Below are 7,114 nucleotides of genomic sequence, written 5' to 3'. Positions count from 1 at the left end.
AAGTAGCATGGGAGGAATAGACGAACTCTAGATAGGGCAGAGGAGTAGGAAAGGAAGGAAGGAGGCATGGGGTTAGAAATGATGGTGGAATGTGATGGACATTATTACCAAAGTACATGTATAAAGACACGAATTGGTGTGAATATACTATGTATACAGCCAGAGATATGAAAAGTTGTGCTGTATATGTGTAATAAGAATTGTAATGCATTCTACTGTCATAAATAAAAAGTTAATTAAAAATGTGATTGTATCAAAACACATGTATGAAACCTTTTTATATATGAAACCCAATTTTTATATGTAAATAACAACTTCTTTCTTAAAAATAAGGGTCAAATAATAGTTTGACCTATTGAAAGAATGATAGTTTTAAGGACAGCATTTGATAAGTAGGTGTCCTGTAATTCTAGGACATTTTAGACTTTTCTCATATTGAAGTGTTGAATGTGATATCTACCAAGTGGGGATAAATTTAGAAAATGATCTTAATTTATAAACAAATATTGTGAATTTCATAGGAAATCCCTCTATAAAAATGGTGTAGTGCACAGTAAAATATATTTTCTATGAAAAGGTCAATGACATGCCAACAGTGTACCACTGAAGAGGAATTGTATCCGGGGCACCTTGGATCATTGAAGGATCATTGAATTAGTACCCAGAACAAAAATACAACTAATAGCCTGTTTTTGTCAATAGTGTGTCTGTTTTTGTTTTGCAGTGCTGGGGTTGAACCCCAGGCTTCATTAATGCTAAGTGAGCACTCTCCCACTGAGCACTCTACCACTATCCCCTGGCAGATACCGCTTATCAAGAGAATCAAAGTCAGTAGCAGCCAGGCATGGAATCAAGTAATAATATACACTTCATATCTGTGTGCCTGAGGCCCCCAGTTTTGCTCACTCTTGGCTGGAGGTTAACTCTAGGTCTTAGGGAAAGCCTGCCCTTCCTAGAGGCTGTCCACCCAATTCTTAGTCTGTGGACTTCCTCCATGTCAAGCCAGGAGTGTCTGTCAGGGCAGCTGAAATCTACTGCATTGGAAGAACTCAGTATCGTATACATGACTTTCCTGCCAATGGCACATCCTGCACCCAGTCATGAGGCAACATCACCTGATCCCAAACTGAAGACAAAGCTACAAAACTGACATGTACCATTCAACAACTTAAATGTCAGCAACAAGTTAGAAGCACAGCAAGACTCAGGAACTGTCCCAGACTAGAGGAGACTAAAGAAACAGGACCACTGGACACAATGAATTATGGATTTAAAAACAGCCCCAAGCTAGGTTTTATTTTGGTTATAAAGGGCATTGTTGAAATAATTAGCAAATTATGAATAAGTTTTGTAGATTACATATTAGCATTTAACACAATTTGATGTTTTTGATTTTGGTCTTAATGCTATAGTTACATAAGGTAATTTTGTTTTTAGGAAATACAAGCATTTTGTCATAAAGAGGTATCATGTATCCAATTCACAAATGGTTGAGAGAAAATTATCTTTGTTATATACTTATATTTATCTAGAAAGACAAGAGGACACGGGTTAAAGCAAAGCTAGTAAAATGTTAACATTTTAGGAATGTTTTCTAGGAATTCTTTGTACTAACATTACAAAACATCTAAGAAGTTAGAAATTATCAGAATAGAATATTTCTAAGAGAAACATAAAATTTTAAAATCAATAAGTAACATTACACTCAATAAAATAAGCCATAGATCTATATAGATACTATTAATTGAATAAAGGGAAAGTTGGATGAGGCATAGGGATATATGTAACAGTCTCAAATTATCTTCATATAAAATGCTAAATAACTACAAAGAGTAAAGGCAACATTACAGAACAGAAACCCCAAAGGCACCACCTTTAGTGATCAATGCTAACATCATCAGTAATGGGCTTCAAAGAGAAAGTCACAGAAGCATTTCTACAGTACTCTTGCCAAATAACATGTAATCTGGTTCCAGACATAAAAATACAGAAGAGTATATCTGAGGCACATTATATGAGCATTCTTCCTTATCAGATTCACAATCATGAAGGTCAAGGAAGAGACTGAGGAATGTTTGACTTGAAGGAGTCAACAAAATGCGACAATTGGGTACATTTCATGAATCTGCATGGTATACAGTTGTTATGAAGCACATTATTAGGAAAGTAGCAAAACTGGAAAGAATCTGATGATGGTAGAATATATTATAATAGAATGTATTAGTATTAATGTATCATTTACGAAAGCTGTATTGTATTTTTGTAGCATATTCTGGATTGTAGGAAATACTAAAGTAATCATGAATGGTGGTGTATGTCAGCAATTTAATTCCAAATGGTTCAGAGTGGAAATGTTTCTTATACTAGAGCCTGGAACTTTTCTTGAATATTAATCGTATTTACAAAACATCAAAATTGTATAAATGAACAAAGAGAAAATGTAAAAACCCCTAAGCGCATTTTGTTTATCACCAGGAAAGGGATATATGTTAATGCATAAACCATTAAAAGTATGTAAGTTTGATGACAGTATAATAATTGTAATACTTTAAAGTAGTACTGGCCCACCAAAATGCTGTCTGTCTAAAACTCTAGGTCCATATGTGGTGATACAATTTGTATCATACAAAGAATTTATCATTAATATTATATTTAGATACATGGAGGTAATATTGATCCCTTGATTGTTTAAGTGCCTTTTAAATATCTGGCATTTAGACAGTTTGATGACATTAATATCTGAGATACTAGTTCACACTTGTACTTCGAATTTAGTGATACATGCAAAGAAATTTCAAATATTCTATCATTCCCTCACATATCTATGTGACAAACATATTTTCCTTAATATTTTCCCCTTAAAACTTCTGTGTATTCCTGTGATGCTTCCCAAGGTAGATCTTTTCTTGGCTTATCAGTAGATCATAAGGCAGAAGTTCTAGTGGGTCAAGAACAAATTCTGTAGCAAGTGGAAAGAAAAATAATTATATTCTTCATCTAAAACACTTCATAGTTAACTAAGCAAGAATTAGTAAACAAAAACTTAATAACTGTTCCATGTTAATATAGTGAAAACCATGTGTGCATGACAACAAGGTAACTCTGAAATATAATTTGCCCAGAGTTGCACACTGAATTATCAATGTGGAGGAGGATCAGACTTTAGGTTTTCCACCCTGCATTCAGGAATTCAACAGCCTTATGTTAAAGCATTTGGCAAGCTCTGTGTGACAAGATGGAGATGAAGAAAGCCATCATCATCTTCATCTTGTCACCAATCAGACCCCCTAAGTTTAAAAACACAAGGACAGGATACTTCCTTAGAGTGGTGGGTGCTATAAGAGGTATAAAACAAGGGCACTATTGGAACACAGAAGTGACTTCTGTCCCCATTTTAGGTCAATAGTTTTTGGGTTGAGGTGATACCTGAAGGATAAAAAAGAAGTATGACAGAGAGAGAGAAGAGGTGCCTGCAAAGAGTGAGAGGTGAGGAATACAAGTATCACAGCATGACTTGAAGCTAGAGCAGAGGGGCAGAGTAGGGTGTGTGCAAGAGATAAGCTGAAGGACCTGAGGAGCATTCAATTGGTTTGGATATCTGAATTCCTTGCTAGGGAAGCTGGAACTTTTCTTGAGAGAAAAACCAATGACAGAGTCAATGTCAGGGCATTTGAAATGCTTGACCAAAGTGTTCCTAGATGAGTCTGGGTTTTGGCCACAACCAGATAGAAGTGGGTGATGCCTTTGTTTTCATAGTGGTGGCAGAAGTGAAAAAGAAAGTCAATCCAGAAAAAGGTATGTACAGAGAGTCTGAGCCTTACAGGCCATGAATGTGAGTAAATGATAAATGAGTTTATTCTTCATTGGTATTTTTCTTCCAAAATTTTCATTTGATGTTTGTTTTTAAGAAAAACAATTGAATTCACATAGAAATTTATTCACCAATCCAAGGAAAGCCATGCCATCTGCTGTGTATTTTGTTTTTCAGAAATCCACTAATAAATCCAAATTCAACCATAGTTTGGCAACATACCTGCATTAGCTTTTCTAGATAAGGCCTCTGGCCAACTTCTCATTCATCTGAAATAAGGCAATTATTATTTACATTGCTTAGTTTAAACAGAGATTATCATGAATGTGATACATTACTTAGAAAATGTAGCTTTTTCAAAAGAACTTTAAGGGACTAGAACTAAGTTGTAGATGGCTTAAAATAATCACACAAACAAAATAAAAGTCCACTTATCTTAAGTTTATATAGAGAATATGTATGTACAATGCTGTTAAACTTCCGAGTCCACACTGGTCTATTAAATGTAAGTCATTTCAGATGGTGCTGCTTTAGCTAACTAAAGGGCAACAATTCGACTCCTATTTTTAGATGGCAATAGAGTGTGATTCTTAGCAAAACTCTGCCCTTTAGAAACTTCTTATCAAATTTTTCACTTCAATGTCATTTTCCTTAAAATAAATTTTCCATTATCTACTTTCAGAAAATTAAACTTTTAACATCCTCTCAGTGCTATCAAATTTTCAGCCCATTAAATTAAATACATATGTGAAGAAAGAGGTATTATCATAGCCTCATGTGAAAATCTGGTCAAAGTTTCAAAATATTGTTATGTGGAATATGACTAAACATCTTTTATTAACATGGTACACAAAGATTCCAGAAAATTCTATTGAGAGACAGAATAATGCCACGTGCTATATGGCACATGCCTGTAATTCCCAGTGACCCAGGAGGCTGAAGCAGGAGGATGGCAAGTTTGAGGCCAGCCACAAAACAAAAATTATAAAGGAGTAGGAATGTTGCTGGGGGTGGGGTAGAGCATCCCTGAGTTCAATCACTATACACACACACACACACACACACACACTCACACACACACAAACAGCACATGCAGTATAAATATTACTTAGAGCCAGTTTAAACTTATGTTTCTTTGATTTGTGACTTTCCAGATTTGTAAACAATATGTAGCTGTTTAACTGTAACTGATTTCTTCCCTGGATTTGGGACCAAAGTTTTTGAAACATTTTGCTAATTACACTTATATGTTTACAAACATGTAGAAAAGCTTCAAACTGTACCCCATCTAGACTGTTCTTCATAAAAACATTCTATTCTCTTACTGATTCCTCAAACAAGGTTCAAAAAGTAAGAGAATACTGAACATACTAAGTACTTTGAGGTGATAAAAATACTGTGATGTCTAAAGCCTTATACAGTTTAAATGTGAAGGTAAGTAATTGGACTGACATGGTTCTCAGGCTTGTCTTCTCATTTTCAAAATGAAATGACTTGAATACTGACTTTGGGTGAATTATAGTCATAGATATTAGTGGAATGTATAATGACATAGTAAACCATGCAGATAAAATAATTTGATCAACCTTCTTCCTAAGTATCTTTCCTTTCCCTCTCCTCCCTTCCCCATTGAAGGCATTCTGCAGGGTTGACAGAGACCTGACTTTGCATCTTGATAGAACAGTGCTTTTTTACTCCTGTTAAAGTCTGCCTGCATTGGCAAACTAATGCTCTGCAAGGATATCTAGAGGAAGTACTAGAGTAACTTTCAAGTATTCTTCAACCTATTGTTAAGCACCAAAAAATAAACATGTCTTTCTCCCAGGAAAATTAATGGAAAATGTTCCCCTCCCCCCAAAATATTCCTTTGCATTGTGTCTCCATTTACACATTCATTCATCAATGTCTTATTAAATGATACACTGCCTGATATTTTCTGGTATGAACGAATGAGACATCTTGTATTTATATCATCTTTAACAATTTACAGAAATATTTTACAATTTTTTTTTGGTGCATAATGTTCCAATTTCATGGTTGAGAGAGACTTCAATCCTGGGCTTTTCAGGTTTTTTTTTTTTTTTCAGAAAAATATGCTTGTAAGCCAACAAGCTGATGGACAAAAAAATATCAGCTAGCTAGGATCTTAAAATTACATACTAAAAGTTATGTAATTTGTTCCCCATTTCAGCACCTTTTACTACATGGATTTTTTTAAATCTTAGATTTGCTCTTCTCTTGATTTCACTAGAATGCAAAGGCAAAGGAAAACAGAGATTGAGGTCTGATTTAACATAGACCTTCATGCACTATTTTTCTGTGAGTTAAGAAGATCATGAAAACTCCTTCAGAGCTCCAAACAAAGGTTAATTCATTTCAAATATTCAATTTAATCAAAAAATCTACTTTAAGTTAAAGGACAGTTAAAAATATCATTTAACTTGAATAAAGTTAACAAGTGTCTTTTAAAAATAAGACCTCCAGATACTTTATAAAAATTGAAAATCTGTTTGTAATTCATTATAGTTATAGATTATCATGACCTTCAGTTAATATTCATAAGTCAACTAAACAACTCAGTATTTCAATCTGAAACCCAGAAGATAAACAAAGCATAACTCACCTCAGCCAGATAGTCCTCAAGGGTTTGACATGAAGGCTGTGGGTTGGAAGTAGCACCTGCTATGTTTCCTCCCAGGTTAAAACTTCTGTTGTATACCCAGTTGTCCCTTTTAAGTCTGACACAAGGACACCCTGGGACTGGCCTCCCACAGTGAGCACAGGGTAAACAACCTCTCCGTGTTTTCACTGGGAATCTGCTACTAACCTCTGGAAGCCTCTTACTGATTCTGTGAGGATTTCAAAAGGCAAATTCTTGGTATTTCTTTCTTTTTTTTCCTCTAAAACCACTTGCATTAAAAAAATACCTTAGGAATAGATAGAATTTCTCAGTGAAAAGAATCTTAACATTGAAATTTATCAAAATAGAGTAGGGCATATAATTATAGGTTTTAAAGAGTTCTGAAGATATATCCATATTTCTTGGGGCCTCCTAACAAGAAATTCAAACAATACATGTGGAGAGTAATGGCAGGCAGAGATGTGTGACTTAAAGGGTAACACTTCTGCCTTCTTGAAAGGCTCTCTTTCAGGGTTTCTTGAGGACACCATTAGAAATACTGGTATTTAAACAGTAACCGTGTGAGATGATGGATACCTTAGTTTATTTGACTACAAAGACATTTCACTCTGCTAAATTGTATTAAAGCATCATGTACTCCTTAAACATATACAACTCGAAAA

General features: G+C 34.7%; 1 long non-coding RNA gene across 1 annotated transcript; it reads right to left on the bottom strand.

Moving 5' to 3' along the window:
• Positions 1-1,262: 1,262 nt before the first annotated feature.
• Positions 1,263-6,747, bottom strand: LOC144365000 (uncharacterized). The gene is made up of 3 exons (XR_013423253.1): positions 6,435-6,747; positions 4,034-4,080; positions 1,263-2,959 (listed from the first exon to the last, which is right to left on the bottom strand). It is a non-coding gene; the product is annotated as an uncharacterized LOC144365000 (long non-coding RNA).
• Positions 6,748-7,114: the final 367 nt, after the last annotated feature.

The sequence above is a fragment of the Ictidomys tridecemlineatus genome, chromosome 6, assembly GCF_052094955.1.
Source record: "Ictidomys tridecemlineatus isolate mIctTri1 chromosome 6, mIctTri1.hap1, whole genome shotgun sequence".
Lineage (NCBI taxonomy): Eukaryota > Metazoa > Chordata > Mammalia > Rodentia > Sciuridae > Ictidomys > Ictidomys tridecemlineatus.
Note: the sequence above shows the minus strand (reverse complement) of the source record. Positions and strands in the feature narration are given on the sequence as shown.